Here is an 18,434-nt window from a genome sequence, read left to right on the forward strand (position 1 = left end):
GAAAATGCTTCAAAATGCAAGAAAGATCCCTTTTCATGTATCCCATGTAAATCTATGTAAACTTATGGTTGGGCAAAGTTTCCCAGCCACCTTACTCTCCACATGAAAACTGCAATTATAAGCCCTCTACTAAAACTGCCCACACTTAGCCCACGAGAGTTGAAAAATTATATTTCATCTATTTCTGGAGAAAAAAATAAGATTGCCTTGCAGCTTCAAACAAATATACCCGATAAAGTATATAGGACCTATTTCAATCTGGCTTTTGGCTACAGAATTGTAGCAAGATGGGGACTGCAAGTATTGATGGGGGAGTCCATTAGGAATTATTACTGAGGAGGCCTGTCATATTACAGCTGCCTCACAAACTTCATGAAATATATGAACTTAGGGCAGGCATCCTGATCAACACACAGTATGTTCAATGCTTGCTTGTAAGTGCTGTCTAAAATATCCCAGTGCTGCACAATAAAACTCTGTAACACAAATGCAAGAGTATAAGTCTACTAATTATCCTGGACCTTTTTGCAAATATACATTGACATGTACATTTTCAGTATATGTCAATTACAGTACTTTCTGGATCACATAATACAATATTGTACAGTGGTGTCACGAGGTACCATTACCCAATAGTTCCAATCCTTCATACCCAAAACTGATGCAGGACAGTTATTATTGATCAGTATTTACCCAGCTGACCCATTTATTCAGAATCTACATCAGGGCTCCCCAATCTTTTTGGTTCCACAGACGGACCTTTTCAACAGTGGGGAGTAGGGGTGTGTGAATGGTTTTGCATGTGCAATGTAAATGCCATGCATATGCTTTATAGCTCGCCCACTACTTCAGTGGCCCAGTTCTCAATGGGGTCCTGGGGTTGGGGACTCCTGATCTATATGAAAACGTTTGGGGGAAATGTCAGAGCTTTGGAATGGGATGACAACATTATACTAATGATACTTGGTTCCATTCCTCCTTTTTCCTCTTTTCTTGTTGTCAAATTCGCTAAGTATGATGATAGTCTGAGTGAAAGTAAAAAGAGAGAGAAGACAAAGGTGCAAATAAGTAGGAAACTACAATTATTGTCTAACGTTTAGTCAAATTTGGACCAGATTGTATTTCTGAAAGAGCAAGTCCACAGTCCGGGAGCTCTCCTTAATCCTCAGCTGTCACTGAATTCTTAGATGACAGCTGCAGCAAGGAATATTTTCACACGATTAAACCTAGCATGCCAACTATGAAACTTTCAAAGCTAGTGAAGATTTGCTGAAGGTCGTCCATACCTTAGTTCCATCCTATCTTGGCTATTGGAACATGTTGAATGTAAGGCTATCCTTGAAAAGTGCCCAAAAATTCCAATTGGCGCAAAGTACAGCAGGTAAGCTTAATAACCAGTAGAAACTGGGATCACATTATGCCTTGGATCGCATTGGTTCTCAGTTGTTTTCTGAGCATAATTTAATTTAGGACCTTATTAACTAAAGAATAATTTCTTTTGTTAAGTACCTCTGTCTAACTGTCAGGATCTCCCTGAGAATACCTTTTGATAATCTTCCCCATCTCACTATAAGAGGCTCTAGTGGAGAGGACTTTCTGCATTGCTCTAAAATAATAAAATGTACTGGTAGTTCCTTAGCTGTATTTGGACTTCTCTCAGTATTTAATTCTCTTGCAGGTGTTTAATACATGATTTTAACATTCATTTACGTTTTTAATCTTTTACTGTGCTCTTCATTTAGCCACCTTCAAGGGCTAAAACAGGAATAACAACAATTGCATGAGGCGAATGTATTGCTAATTCTTCAAACCATCATCTCACTGAAAAAGAAAGATCAAGCTGTATCTCATCATCATACTCTACAAATCTATAACACCTCAGAATTGTTGGATCTCATATGTGAGTGATGAGAAGACTAAGAGCTTAGGTATATAAATCTTGATACTTAGTTTTCTTCACCTGACTGGAACTAGAAGTTTCCACTTCACTTTTCATATTGAAAGTCTTCTTAAAGACAGTTGTCGGTAGTCATAAATAGAGGTACTTGAGTATTGCCCTCCGTCCTTGTATTCAAATATAGCCATCTACTAACTCATCTTCTAAATTAAATCCCTTCTTTCTAATAAAGGTTTAGGCAGATAAGTCTGTCAACTGTCAGAGAGAGCTCATACCATGTTATCCAGGTTACTCATGTTTCCTCTGAATCATGTTAAGAATAAAGAAAAATTCCAGTATCTCTTTTTCCAGTTAAATCAAGAACAAGGATTCTAGACTAACACAAGTACTGCTTTTGGAAGGACTTTCAAGGTTGTATCTCTGAAGAGAAATATTCCAAATCCATAAGCACTGATCTAAAGACAAGCTAATTCTGAGGTGTTAGAATCTGAAAAGCTTATAATTCAACCTTTAAAACATACGGATGATCAATAGTGTTGAATTTTAAACTAAAATAGAAACTAAGTTTAAATTTGTTAAATGGAATTTTTATTTAATTAAGCTCAGCTAAGGTTCTTTTTCTGATTAGAAGTTATACTTTGATTTTTAAAGAAAGTTAATTATTCATGAGATGCAGGAAGCATACAGGTAGTCCACAGTTTACGAACAACTGAGCCCAAAATGTATGTTACTAAGTGAGACCTTTGTTAAGTTAGTTTTGCCCCATTTTATGACTTTTCTTGCCACAGTTACTAAGTGAATCATTGCAACTGCTAAGTTAATAGCCCGAATGTTAAGTGAATCTGGCTTCCCCATTGACTTTGTTTGTCAGGTCACAAACATTTATCACATGACTCCATCATAAATATGAACAAGTTGCTAAGCATCCGAATTTTGATAAAGTCATCATGAGGATGCTACAACGGTCGTAAGTGTGAAAAACAGTTGTAACTCAACTTTTTTCAGTGCTATGGTAACCTTGAGTTACAATAAACAAACTGCTGTAAGTTGAGGACTACCTACATAAAAATCAGGAATTTTTTTGCCAGAAATTGTCCTGCTCAATATGAAGTTTTGCCATTAAATTTTAGCATGCAGTTTAGAAGCGGGGGACAAAATGTCCCAAAGTCTGCCTGCCTCATATTTACCTTAAATCAACTTAAACTTTAATCGGAATCAGTTTTCTTCAGTTGATGCAATTTTCCTTTGAAGAGGCAGTAAAAACTAAATTTATAACTCTTAAAAGCTAAATTAGATGTGATATTAATTAAGAATAAAAATGATCATTGAAATAATACTCCAACTCAGTGTTGTAGTGCTTTTTCTAAGTTCCACTTGCATTCCATATAGTGACATATCATAATGCAGGTGATCAACTAAATGTTACTGGATCTCTTGATAGCTCTGGTGTGCATATTGGATTACATCCAAATTAAGTCATACTTTAGTCTTCAGAAATGAATAGGTCTTAGATTAGTCATTACTAGCTTACTCCATAAACATCTATGAAACTAAAGCAATATTCTTTAGCACAGTTGTAAAAATCCGTCAGTAAAGCCATCAAGTCAGGAGCCAACACAAAATTAGGATCAAATATAATCTTTTAACACAAATTTAATTCCAGCCAATATTCTTCCAAACTATGAATGCTCATGATACAGTTGTATCCTACCTCTTGTCTGAGTTTGTGGCAAGTTATTAAATGTATTTTTCTCCAGCAGGAATCACAGTTCAGAAGCTTGAATATATTCCAAGTCAGCATAGGATATTAATTCAAGGACAAGGAAAAGGAAACCTTGGAAGCTCAAACAATATTTCTTTATACTATGGATTGATTGAACTTTTTTCAATGTTTATGGCTGCCTATCTCAAACAAGTGACTTTTGGAAACTAGCAATAACAACAATAATGCTATTTTTGTAACCTCCCCTCAATACAAATACAATAATTGACCCACGTGGTCAATTGGCAAACGAGATTAAAAAACAAAAAATTAACGTAAATAATTAAAATGGTTAATAAAACCGCACCTATTTCTAAAATGCATACTGGCCATGTAACTATGGTGTCATAGAGTGAACAAATTACTCAGGGGACTCCTTGTGGATTGCCAGTTGTTGTTGCTTTTGACCCAACCCTGTTTATATCCAGCAAGATGTAATATGGACTTCAGCTGTCTTGCATATTTGAGCTGCATGGAGAATGAAAGCAAATGAAAGGGAAAATTATTTGTTATTCAATGAACTGCATGAATGGAAATGTGCTTCCCCTACATATTATTCTCTTATTTTTTATATCTATTGTACCCAAATTGCAAAAATTGAAAATAAGTGCTTCCCAAATCTTTTGGCTGCCATCTAATGGTCATCTGGGTTTTTGCAGTCCAGATCTGATAAACCTGCTTTCTAGGTTTACTTCTTGATGTTTTGCTCACTAAAGATCTTGGAAGCTATCTAAGAGGAAGAAAATTTGGAGTCTGACTACTGTACAGAATTCAGTCCTGAACATTTATGCCAAAATAACAAAGCAGAAGACAAAGAAATATCCATGTGATTGAAATAGACACAGTCTAATTGTTAAAGCACCAGATTAGAAACCAAGAGACTATAAGTCCTACTCCTGTCTTAGACACGAAAGCTGGTTGGATAACTTTGAGCCCATCACACTTTCTCAGTCCAACCCGCCTCTTAAAATTGTTATTGTTGGGAATATTGAAAGAGGAAGAAGTTTTGGATATATTTGTTGCCTTGAGTTAGTTATACAAATAATAAAGATGTGATTTTTTAAAAAATCTCAAAAATAAAATCACTAAATTGTGCTGATAAAGTTTGTGTTGTATCTTTTTCATAGGTGAGCTCATTCACTGTTTCTCTGATATTTTTGAACTTCAGTTTAATTTCTATACCAGTTGATTGGGAATAAAATTAATTGATAGGCTATTTTTCTTATGAAGAAAAAAAAGGGGGTTTAAAATTTGTTTTGTGAAGAAGCATTCAACTTGCTGCTCCACTCTATAGTATAAAATACAATTTAGGAAGATCTTTCAGTTTGTTTTTCTCTGTGAAAAGAGTGTCCTGAAAACTAAGCCATTTAAAGATAGAAAAATAGATATGGAAATTTTAAGACAAATGATGACTAGTATGTGATTTTAAATGAGGAATGAATGTTGAAAGAAAAAAAAAACATGTCTATGCATCTGAACATGCCTTTATTTTGCTTCAAAGAATTGAGTGAAATATATCAGGGAAAATATGGAAGTAATGTAAATGTGATTCTAATTGTTGATTGAATGCAGGCATTGATGTGTAGCCTTTAGACTAGCAATTCTAGTTGGCATAGAATAATACGAGCACACTTGGAATAAAATGAGACTTAGTCTGTACTTATACTGACCAAAATACGCCAAAACTGACTGGTGATTAGTACATGGGATTGCATGTGGCCCAGCTATAACTAAGGCTGGTAGTGTGGTCTACATCTTTTGCAATTTACTAATAAGCATAATGTGAAAGCCTCATGTGACCAAAAACAATGATGGACATGAGAGGTAAACAACTATGAACCTTTCTTTCTTTCATGGTACAAGGAAGAGTTTGACTTGAAATGTAAATAATAAAAAATATGAATTAACTAATGAAAGTAAAGACATAAACTACATACATTATGTGCCTTTGAAAATAAGAAAGTGGAAGGATATAATCTGAATGAAATTGGGGAAACTTAATTGAGAAATTATTAAGATGTGTCAATGTTTTAAAAAACAGTAAGGACTGAATCTATCCCAGTATGTCAAAAGAAATGTTGCACAGACTTCTGTGCACTTCATTATATGAGAGTTGAGCATGTACATAAAAGAAGCTGAAAGCAGTAGGAATGGAATATTGCACTTAGATGTTATACATTAAAACAAGAAGGGGCAGTATCAAGGAAGAATGCAGACTGAATATAAATGTGAATAAGCACCAAGAAATATATCAGAATGATTTAGTCTTATAGCAAGTCTGAATGAGGGTGAATCAGAATACATATATATGAAAGAAGAGTGAATGGATTGAAGGAAACAGGAATACCAAGAAAGTTGCAATTAAGTCAACTGATGACATGTAAAAAAGAAAGATATGGAGGCAATGTGTGAAGCAGCTTATGGATATGCTGGAAGGAAGGATGATTTCTAAGCATAGAAAAATATGGACAGGTATAGAATTGGGGTAAACTAGTTTTAGTTGTTTTCTTTTTCTCCTGCCTTTGCCTTACTGGTTTTTTTTTTACTTTTTCCATGGACTGCATAACATTCCTACCATATTCCTATTCCAAATATAAAACTATAATAATATAATATATACTGTATGTATAGTTTGTATGTGAGACCTTCAACTTTTAATGTGATAAATGAAGGAGCAGGATGACTATAACTTCTTAGTTAAGATTACAAATTTAAAGTGATAGTATTTATACCTCATTCTGTAATGGAATACTTCGCTTTTTCCTCAAAGTTTTAAACTGGAGCTGGGAAGCCTAATTCATTTTCTCCCTTTATTATTAAGTTTACTCAGTGATTTGGAGACAGTCTCTCTCTGCTTAATGTACCTTTTTATATCTTTTTAATGTATACTTTGATAAAGTGGGAGTTGCTCGAATTCATAGAAATAATGTGGAATGTTTCAATTATTTTTCTCTCTTGATGATATGCTTTCTTTTATTCTCTAATCCATGTGCAGCTCTTCCTACCTTGTCTTGTAATGCTGAGCATGTATCTTTCCATGGCTTTTTATGCCAATCGCAGCTTTTGTATTCATTGTGAGGTTAGTGCCCATGTTTCACCAGTATATGTTAAAGCAGGTAGCATAAAGCAATCAAAAAATTTTCTTTTCAGACATAAGGAGAGGTTGTTCTTGAAAATTAAGCTTAGATTGCCATATTGAAATGGAAATGGGCTGCTCATATAGCAAGAAGAACAGGTGGCAGGTGGACCAAGGCAGTTATAGAATGGATCCCATTTGATAAAAAGCACCCACGAAAGAGACCTAAAACAAGATGGATCAATGACATCAGCAAATATTTCTGGCCCAATTGGTAAAAGAAAGGACCCTATTGGTTGGGGAACATGTGGAAGAGATCTTCATCCTGCAGTGGACAGACAATGGTTAAAAAGAGGAGGGGAGGGGGACAATTTAGGAAGAAAGAAGCCCAGCAAAGAGCATGGGAAGTAGGACATGACTTTATTTTGGAAATTCAGTAATATAACAGCTGTGAGAACTGTGCTTGTCAAAGCAGTGAATATACTGTAAGCAAGGTCATCATATCTTGGAACTCCAGGACTTTAAACATTTCTCTGTATCTGCAGTAGCATATGAAAGGTCTTCAACTTATGATCATTCATTTAGCATCCATTTGAAATTACGGCAGGACTGAAAAAAGCAACCTGACCAGTCATTACAACTTACTGTCATAGTGCCCCAATGCCACATGATCATGATTCTGGATTAGCAGCTGGCATGTATTTATAATAGTTGCAGTGTCCCAAGGACTAAATGATTGCCATTTACAATCTTTCAAGGGGGCTTTTGACAAGCAAAGTCATGAGAAAGGTCAGATTCATTTAATAGCCACAGGATTCACTAAAGAGTGGGAAGAAGGTTGTAAAGTAAGGTGTAGTCACCTGATAATTCATTTAACAATTACTTTGCTTAGCAATGTATGTCCCAGTCCTACTTGTGCTTGTTACTTGAGGACTACCTGCAGTGGCCTTTTTCCAGGTATGATCAGAAAGTTCATGAAGACAGTTTGAAATAACCACATGCTACTATTTCATCCTGTTAGGAGCTGTTGTGGCCCCTAAACCAGGGGTCCATCAGCAATTCACTCTTCAGCTACTAGATTAGCTCATTGTGAGTCAGTCTGTTGGTTTAGCTTGTTGTCTCATGAGTGCCTGGGCCAGTTCAGGGGGAGGGGGGAATGATGGCATGTACCATGTCCTCCGTGCTGCTTTTGTATTGGGAGGTGGGAGAGAGCATCAGCGAGGAAGTTCCCCCTCCCCAGGAACATACTTAAGAGTAATTAAAGTGTAATTAAAGTGCAATGAGTGCAAATGAAGTACTGCACTCACTGCACTTTCCTGGGTGAAAGAGTGGGGGTCATGAGGGCCTCTAAATTCTTGTGGTCAGTCCACACCTCGAAAAACATACCCCTTCAAAAAATGCTACCAGATCAGTAATGGCCAGCAAACAGCAAATGACTCCTCCCACACTGCCCACCTTCGTTCAGTATCTGTGAGCTTATGGGAGATGTAGGTATGTAGTTGCAGCTCTCCCCTTTCATTCTTCTGTTATAAAACTGCCCCACTGCCACATCACTGACATAAGCCTAGATCATGTCTGGGTCTGAGTGTTTTAAAACGGGCTCCTCAGCGAATATTCTTTTTAAAGTCTCGAAAGCTTCTTGGCACTCCATTGTCCACTGCAAGAGTTGATTGGGTCTGGGTGTCCCTCCCTTGGCTTCAGTTTTCAGTAGATTGATGATTGGAATGGCCACTTAGGTGAACAAAGGGATAAATTGTCAGTAGAAGTTCACAAACCTCAAGAAGCTCTAGCTGTTTATGGGTTCAAGTGGGTTGCCATTCCAGAATGGCTTTCACTTTCACTGGATTCATTTTTATTCCCTCACTTGACACATGGTATCCCAGGTAGTCCAGTTGGTCTTGATGGAACTCAAACTTAGCCAGCTTCACATAAAGATTAGCGGCCAGGAGTTTCTTTAAGACTTGCCTGACTAATTTGATGTTTTTGTCCATCATTTTGGTAAAGATGAGAATGTCATCTAAATACATCAGGACCCCTTGTACATGCAGCACTTCATTTATTAGCTGCATCAACACCTTGGGGGCTCCCTGCAATCCAAAAGGCATCACTTGGAATTGGAAAGTCCTCTTAGGTCTATCTTGGTGAACACTCTTCCCTTTGCCAGGTAAGACAACATATCTTTCATGAGAGGGAGGGTATATATGTTCTCCATGCAGACACCATTTATCCCCCTAAAATCCACACACAATCTCATCGACTCATTTTTTTTTCTTTAAATAAGACCGGAGCCACCACTTGAGGCTTTGCGAGCTGAATGAATCCTTGAGCTAAGTTCTTGTCTATGTATTCCTTTAGCTCCCACATTTCTCTGGGGGACATGGAGTACATCTTAGGCTTCAGTAGCTTCGCCCCTGGTATGATCTTGATGGCACAGTCAGCTGTATGGTGGGGAGGCAGCATGCTGTACTCCTACTTGCTGAGCAACCTGGCTATGTCTTGGTACTCCTTGGGGATGGGGATCGCCCCCAGTAGTTTGGTGGTGGCTGCCCTCCCTCACTTGCCCCAGGCCTTCCTCTTCCTGCCAGATTTGCTCATGAGGTGGGAGATGAGGGCCTCTTGCCAGTCTCATACTCCAGCTCCTCCCTTCCCACCAGATCATAGGACCCCACCTATCTAGCCATGCTCACCCTAGGATTACTGACTCCGTAATGGGGACGATGACGAATCTGATCATATCCCAGTGCTGGAACATTTCTAGTTCAATCAGATGGGTGGATGATGCCCCACACAACAGGGAGCCATCCAACTACTTGAACATAATGGATTTGGACAGTCTCTTTGCTCAGATCCCCAAATTTAGAGCAGCTGGTAAGCTAATTAGGCACTACCTGCATCCCGAATCTATCAGGGCTTCAAACTTCCCCTGAGCCCCAAAGTTGGGTGCTGTGATGGTGATGGTCAAGGGACTCCACTTATCATCAGGTCATCCTCCATCCTCACTGTCGTAGGAGTTCAACATGGGCTCCTCATCAGCTGGAGTTCCCTATATCTCAGAACAGCAGGAGGGGACCTCTAGGGCCTGATGAATGGCTTGGGACTTCTTGGGTGTCTTCCTGGGCAGTTTCCTTGGCATCTCAAGGCCTGGTGGGCCAGCTTTCAGGTTGGGACAGGGTGCTGGGCACAAAGCGGTGCAGTGACACAGTGGGCCACTTCAGAAGCACTGGAATGGCATCCGGGCACTCCTTGCAGGGATCCCACCATGACGGCTGGCCCCGCTCGCTTCTTGGTGGCAGCTTCTCCTGGCCCCTTAACAGCTAGCATCAGGCTAGCATCACTCTTGGGTCTGCACTGCCTAGTTCCACATCCAAGTCGGTGGCTGCCCAGTACCAATCATTGAACCAGTTGAGCAGTCCCCGGTAGGTACAGGCCTGCCGTAGTTCACAGTGAAGGCACACCTTGAAATAATGGACCAGTAATGGCCACTGCTTCAGTTTCCCCATGATCCAATGGAACTTGTGGATGTATTCTTGCACTGATTTACCCCTTTGTTTCAGCATTTGCAGCCCCCCCCCCACTTGTTGAACATACATGACGTCCTCAAAATGGTCTCTCAGTTCCTTGAGGAAAAAACCAACATTCCCCAGCACTCGAGCATTCTCCACATGGAGGTTGGCCTTTCCTTCCAGGCCTGAAGCTATGGCATTGGCCATTGCTCTCTGGTTAGGATAGGCATGGGCATAGTAGTCTACATGTGCAATCGCTTGGCTCAGAAAAAACACCAACTGATTAGGGTCCCCATCAAAAGTTGCTCTGAATAGTGGAGGCTCCATCATCTGCTGATGTGGCTGCCAGTAGGTGAGCTGCCATTCAGGGGCACTTGGGGTTGGTGAGCCTGAATTGACTCGGGGCTCAGGAGGAGGTTCAAATGGCTGCACCATAGGGTGGGCTGGCTGTTGCCAGTGCCATTGAGTCGGGATAGCAGCTGGCCTCTTCACCTCCAGTCCCCTCACTGCTGGTTGGGGCCTCTGCTCCATCTCTCTGCCTTCCACTCCTGCCCCCTTCTCCACCCAAGCCTTCTAGGCTAGGCTTGAAGTAGTTTCTGGGTGAAACTTCGAGGTGGTCAGTTGAAATCGGCCGACGGAACTTTGACTTCTCTGGTCAGGATACAGCTCCATTAGGTAGCTGTGCACCCTGCCTCTGGCCTCCCATCCCTGCCACAATCTGGCATCCTGGAAGCTTGCCCCGTTGAACCTTTCCCTGAACTGCTCCAACTCTTGGCCAACAGGCATTGTCAAATAGTTCTAGTCCTCCCCCTCACCTTCTTCAGTCACTTTCCATTCTCTTCACTGTGTTAGGGTGATTCAGAAAGGTTCAGCGACACTGCTGGGGCTCCAGTCTCAAGGGCTGCCATCATCACCTGCCACCATCCCTCGGCTTTGGTCAGATGGGGGCTCTCTGTCACCACCAGCTCAAGCCAGGCTGCTGGTGTCTTGGCTCCCTCCACCTGAACCTTTGGGCAGATGTCCAGCTGCTGAGGTTCTCCTGTCACTGACGCAGTCACCAACACTGTCACCAGAATCACTTCAGGTTCACCAGCCTTGGTTCGCTTCACCATCCCTTCTGTTATCATCCCCTGAGGTTTTCCAACCCTTGTGGTGAGTATTGGGTGGTCAGCCGGGTCTCAGGGTCCTGGGCGAATTTTAGATTGTGCAGAGCTAGCTTGATGTCATCGTTCCAAGTAATAAACTCAGAGAAGTCAGGATTCTAACGCTTTGTTCAGATTCCAGAGATCTTTTATTGAGTACATCATATCGGTATATACAAAGGTGAAGCTACCTCTAAATTATTCCTACACTTAGGGATAGGTAAAAGAATGAGACCTCCCCACCCCACCCTTTATCTCTCGAGTCACATGAGCCAATCAGTCCAGGTGTAGGTTTCCACTCAACTTCAATGAATGTTTGTTGAAATGACTTTGGTTCACACGCTGGCTGGTAAATGTTATGGCTAGCTGGCTGAAGCACTAATTCCTTGAATGGCAACGAAGAAACAAAGCAGAAGTAAGCATGGCTTCAGCTGAAGTTGTTTTGCAGGTTAACTTAATGATTTAGGCAATCCTTAACTCACTACCTCAATTGAGTCCAACAAAATTTCCATTGCTAGGTGTGGTTGAGTTCTGCCCCATTTTTGACTTGTTTTGCTGCAGTTGTCAAGTGAATCATGCAATCACTAAGTGAATCTGGCTTCCCCCATTGATTTTGCTTGTTGGTTACAAATGGTAGTCACATGACCTCAGGCTAGTGCAACTGTTATACATGCCAGTTGATAAATGCCAGAATTTTGATCACATGACCCTGAGGATGCTGCAATGGTCATGTGAAAAACAGTTATAAGTTTTTTTTCCAGTGCCATTTTAACTTTGAACAGTGCTAAATGAATGGTTGTAAGTAAAGAACCATATGTATAATGCATTTAATTGCATAAAGTTTTTGACCCACTGCATGCGTCCAACAAGAGTAAAAGTATTTTGTTGCTGAATTTCATTTGTACTTGGGATCCAATGCATTAGCCAGCATTGATGGATTCCAGTTGCCCTTATATTATTTTTCCATTATGGCAATGCCCTGGTGAAATCCTCCACCATGTTCATTTCTGTTTGGAAAAGACATCCAAGTGTGAATGCAGAAAATGAATCTTCAATGACATAACAGATAACAGATAATCAGAGTTGGAAGTGACCTTTATCATGGTCCAGAATAGATATGATTTGGACTTCATCAGAATTAATATCTAATATTCAAGAAATAAATATTGAAACGGGTATATGGGCAGACCATAACCCAATGACAATCAAATGGAAAGGACAAAAAAGAAGATCTAGATGGACATTAAACAATACAATTTTAAAGGAAAAAGATTTTACACAATGGATGGGCAAAGAATTGGCTTTCTTTTTCAGTGAAAATAAAAAAGAAGATACTTCAATGCAGAATGTTTGGGATACAATGAAGGCATATGCAAGAGGATTAATAATGGACTATTCAAAGAAAAAGAATATTAGGAAGAGGCAAATTATTAAAGCTTTAGAAGATGATTATAAAAGATTGGAAAAAGAACTGCAGAATATGCCACAGAAAAAAGATATTAAATTCAAAATGGATATAATTAAACATAAGATGTGCCAGGCAGAGAAAGAAGAACTGGCACAAAAAATTAGAAGTGTTAAACAGAACTATTTTGAAGATGCAAATAAACCAGGTAGATGGCTAGCATACAAATTGAGAAAGGAGAAAGAATCTAGGAAAATATTACAGTTAATAGATGATCAAGGCCAAATGTGTTATGGTAATAAGGAGAAAAAGATAATTATTCAAGATTTTTATAGGCAATTATATAAAAAGGAGGATTTTGATGAGGAAAGAATTAAACTTTATCTACAAAATGCTAACCTACCTAAGATATCTGAAGAGACTGAAAAAATGTTAGAAAGTACTATAACAATGATAGAATTAACTGAAGCATTTAATAGGCAGAATAACGGAAAAGCACCAGGCCCAGATGGGCTCCCGGCAGAATTTTATAAAACATTACAAGAATCGTTGAGCACTCCACTATTAGAAGTCATGAATGAAGTCATGTTAAATAAGAAAATACCTAAAACATGGTCAGAAGCTTATATTACACTTATTCCAAAAGAAGGGGCCGATCCATTACAAATTAAGAACTATAGACCTATTTCTTTACTGAATGCAGACTATAAAATTTTTGCCTCAATCTTGGCAGAAAGGCAGTCCAATCTCTTCTTGAAAGTCTCAAGTGATGGCACTCCCACAATTTCCGAGGGCAAGGTGTTCCATTGGTTGATTGTTCTCATGTTGCATTTCATGTTGCATTTCGTGTTGTAAGAAGTTTTTTTAACCAGCTGAATGTATTTCGTGCTCTGTAATTGCAAAAAAAGATTCTCAACAACATCCAAAATAAAAGTCTCAACAAAATCCAGGTGATTTTCTCTGACCCAGTAACAGATCTTCAGACTGCTTGCTATTGATGATCTGATCTGTGGACCAACAAACTTCCCCATTTATTGCTTTTACAAAAATTTATATCAATCTGAGTTTTATGTGAAGCAGAAGCAAAAATATCTTTGTTGAGTCAACAAGTGGTTCATATGCAACTTTCTTCTGTCTTGGAACCACATTCTTTCACACTAGCCATTTCTTTTTATGTAATATGACTCTCTTGCACAGCAGTCCCACTCCCATGTGTAACAGTAATACTTGGTATGTCTCAGATGCATTCCAAGCAGAGCCATTACTTTTAGATTTCCACAGATATACCAGTTGTACTTGGTGTACTGGATGTGTTTCAACAACAGTTCCATGCTTTCATATGTTTCTTTCATGTGTGCAGCACAAACAACAGCATGTCTCCACTGTTGTTTAATATCTACTCTGAATCAATTTTCAAAGAAGCAATAGAAAACATTGAGTAAACAGTCTTCGGATCAACAATTTAAGATATGCTGATGACACAGTTCTGCACTTAGGGATAGTAAAAGAATGAGACCTCCCCACCCCCCTTTTATCTCTCGAGTCACATGAGCCAATCAGTCCAGGTGTAGGTTTCCACTCAATTTCAATGAATGTCTGTTGAAATGACTTCAGTTCATACGCTGGCTGGAAGACCTTCAGTTACTCATTAACAGAGTCACAGAACTATCTGAAAAATATGGCTTGAAGCTTAACACCTCAAAAACCAAGATCATGGTCGTCAGCAAGCAACCCATTATTTTACCCCAGATAACTTTGGAAGGAATACCACTAGAAAAAGTTAAAAGGATCACGTACCTCAGTTCTAATTTACATGAAAGCTGGAACGTAACCATTGAAGTAAAAACAAGGATAGAGAAAGCTCAAACAGCATTCCTCAGAATGAAAAAGTTCTTCTGCAGTCACGACATAAGCCTAAGATTGAAAATCAGGCTTCTCATGTTGCATCTTTTCTATCCTGTTCTATGGAATGGAGAGTTGGTCTCTGACAGAAAGTCACTTGAACAGAGTAGAAGGATTTGAAATGTGAATTTACAGGTGGCTGTTACGTATAAATTCGGTTGACAAAATCAGAAATGAGGATGTAATAAGCTGCCTGGGAAAGCCAAAGAAAATAATCAAAACCATAAAAAAGCAAGTTAGAATATTTTGAACATGTATGTGACACCTGGGAAAATACTTCATTTAATCCTCCAAGGAAAGATTGAATGCAAATGAGATTCAAGCAGAAGAACATCATGGCTTCAAAATCTAAGGGACTGGTTTGGATAAAACTCAACAGCACTTTTTCATGCAGCTGTTGATAAAAATAAGATTGCCAACATGATCGCCAACGTCTGATAGTGGATATGGCACAAGAAGTGCAGCATAGTCAATGTAGCTTTATAATATAGTAACACCAGCTAATCTGGTTGTGATTCCTACCTGATTTACTTAGCAAGGGTAACACAAATTCATTTATTTATTACATTTATATGGCACCCATCTGCTTTACAACTCTGGGCAGCTTTTCGATCATAAAATGATAAATAGAAAAGCAATTACAATTTTAAAGCTATGCAAATTAAATGTATTACTTGTAAATTATATTAGCAAGTATTGTTAATCCATCTGCAAATATCTAAACGTTTTATGAGTCTGGAGATCCAGTTACTCCTAATGTTTTTGTATTTCGAGATTTCTACACATGCTTGGGTTAATAGTTGATATGACATGGTAAAAGAATTGAAATAGTAAATATTATTGGATAAAAAATTTTGGTACAAAATTTAACTTAAATAACCTCTTTATGTGTGTTATGCATTTATGATGGCATAATACTGTATAAATACCCCACCTGTATTTTTACAGGTAAAATCGAAAAATTAGAATATTGTGCAAAAGTTCATTTATTTCAGTAATGCAACTTAAAAGGTGAAACTAATATGTGAGATAGACTCATTACATGCAAAGCAAGATAGTTCAAGCCATGATGTGTCATAATTGTGATGATTATGGCTTACAGCTCATGAAAACCCCAAATCCACAATCTCAGAAAATTAGAATATTACATGCAATCAATAAAACAAGAATTGTACATAGAACAATATTGGACCTCTGAAAAGTATAAGCATGCATATGTACTCAGTACATCTTGGTTTGGGCCCCTTTTGCAGCAATTACTGCCTCAATGCGGTGTGGCATGGAAGCTATCAGCCTGTGGCACTGCTGAGGTGTTATGGAAGACCAGGATGCTTCAATAGCATCCTTCAGTTCTTCTGCATTGTTTGGTCTATGTCTCTCATCTTTCTCTTGGCAATGCCCCATAGATTCTCTATGGGGTTCAGGTCAGGAGAGTTTGCTGGACAATCAAGCACAGTAATCCCACGGTCATTGAACAGGTTTTGGTGCTTTTGGCAGTGTGGCAGGTGCCAGGTCCTGCTGGAAAATTAAGTCAGCATCCCCATAAAGCTCATCTGCGGAAGGAAGCATGAAGTGCTCCAAAATCTCCTGGTAGACAGCTGCGTTGAACCTGGACTTAATGAAGCACAATGGACCAACACCAGCAGATGACATAGTGGACCAACACCAGCAGATGATGGCTCCCCGAATCAACACAGACTGTGGAAACTTCACACTGGAGTATCTTCAAGTATCTTGCAGTGTGTGCCTCTCCATTCTTCCTCCAGACTCTGGGTCCTTGGTTTCCAAATGAGATGCAAAAGTTGCTCTCATCAGAAAAAAGGACTTTGGACCACTGAGCAACAGACCACTTCTGTTTTTCTTTAGCCCATGTAAGACGCTTCTGATGTTGTTTGTTATTCAGGAGTGGCTTGACAAGAAGAATATGACATTTGAAGCCCATGTCCAGGATCCGTCTGTGTGTGGTGGCTCTTGATGCACTGACTCCAGCCTCAGTCCACTCCTTGTGAAAGTCCCCAACACTTTTGAATGGCCTTTTCCTGACAATCCTCTCCTGCTGCTTGTGCAACACTTCAACACTTTTCCCTTCCACATAACTTTCTATTAATGTGCTTTGATACAGCACTTTGGGAACATCCAACTTCTTTTGCAATTACTTTTTGAGGCTTTCCCTCCTTATGGAGGGTGTCAATGATGGTTTTCTGTACAACTGTTAGGTCACCAGTCTTTCCCATGATTGTGATTCCTAGTAAACCAGACTGGGAGACCATTTAAAGGCTCAGAAACCTTTTGCAGGTGTTATGGCTTAATTAGCTGATTAGAGTGGGACACTTTAAGCCTAGAATATTGAACCTTTTCACAAAATTCTAATTTTCTGAGATTGTGGATTTGGGGTTTTCATGATCTGTAAGCCATAATCATCTCAATTATGACATATCACGGCTTGAACTATCTTGCTTTGCATGTAATGAGTCTATCTGTATAACAGATAATCAGAGTTGGAAGGGACCTTGTAGGTCATCTAGGCCAATCACCCGCCCAAGCAGGAGACCCTACACCATTTCTGACAAATGGCAGTCCAATCTCTTCTTGAAAATCCCAAGTGATGGTGCTCCCACAACTTCCGAGGGCAAGCTGTTCCATTGGTTGATTGTTCTCACTGTCAGAAAGTTTCTCCTTATTTCCAAGTTAAATCTCTCCTTGTTCAGTTTCCATCCATTATTCCTTGTCTGGCCTACAGACGCTTTCGAAAATAGCTTGACCCCTTCCCCTCTGTGGCAGTCCCTCAAATATTGGAAGATCACTATCATGTCTCCCCTGGTCCTTCTCTTTACTAGACTAGCCAAGCCCAGTTCCTGCAACCGCTCATTGTATGTTTTAGCATCCCATCCCCAAATCATCCCGGGGCCTCTTCTCTGTACTTTTTCTAGAGTCTCAGCATCTTTTAAAAAAATTTGTTGAGCAAAACTGGATGCAGTACTCTAGGTGTGGTTTACTAAGGCTTTATAGAGTGGTATTAGTACTTCCCTTGATCTTGATTGTATCCCTCTGTTAATACAACTTAGGATTGCATTAGCTTTTTTGGCTGCTGCTGCACACTGCTGGCTCATATTTAGCTGGTTGTCCACTAGGACTCCAAGATCCCTCTCACAGTTACTGCTGTTGAGCCTGGTTTCACCCAGTCTATATGGGTACTTTGGGTTTTTCTTGCCTAAGTGTAAGACTTTACTTTTCTCTACATTGATTTTCATTTTGTTAGATATGGCCCAGTGTTCTAGTCTGTCAAGATCCATCTGGATCTTGAGCCTATCTTCTTGAGTGTTAGCTATTCCTGCCAGTTTAGTATCATCTGCAAATTTGGTAAGTTCTATTCCCTCATCTAAGTCGTTAATGAAGATATTGAAGAGTACTGGGCCTAAGGTGGAACTTTGTGGCACCCCACTGCTTACTTCCCTCCATGTAGACTTAGACCCATTAGGGACTAATTGTTGAGTACGGTTTGCCAGTCAGTTGTGAATCCATCTAGAGGTGGTGCTATCTATTTCACTTTTTTCTAGCTTACTAAGAAGTAGATTGTGATCTACTTTGTCGAATGCCTTGCTGAAATCTAAATATATTATGTCCACAGTATTTTGCTGGTCTACTAATTTAGTCACTGTGTTGAAGAATGAAATAAGATTGGTTTGGCATGATCTATTTTTAACAAACCCGTGCTGACTGCTAGTTATTTCTTTACTTGTTTCTAGA

General features: G+C 39.3%; 1 protein-coding gene across 2 annotated transcripts in view; it reads left to right on the forward strand.

Annotated features, from left to right (window-relative positions):
* Positions 1 to 4,762, forward strand: part of TLK2 (tousled like kinase 2) — a 63,767-nt gene extending 59,005 nt beyond the window's left edge. Inside the window, exons 23-24 of one of the 2 annotated variants that reach the window (XR_015740064.1) lie at positions 1,743 to 1,928; positions 3,655 to 4,762. The gene's annotated coding sequence lies outside the window, so the exon portion shown is untranslated. The remainder of the gene's footprint in view (positions 1 to 1,742; positions 1,929 to 3,654) is intronic. The other variant, XR_015740063.1, reaches the window with a different exon arrangement.
* Positions 4,763 to 18,434: the final 13,672 nt, after the last annotated feature.

The sequence above is a fragment of the Pseudonaja textilis genome, chromosome Z (assembly GCF_049901715.1).
Source record: "Pseudonaja textilis isolate UNSWEBS1 chromosome Z, rPseTex1.2, whole genome shotgun sequence".
In the NCBI taxonomy this organism is placed as follows: Eukaryota; Metazoa; Chordata; class Lepidosauria; order Squamata; family Elapidae; genus Pseudonaja; species Pseudonaja textilis.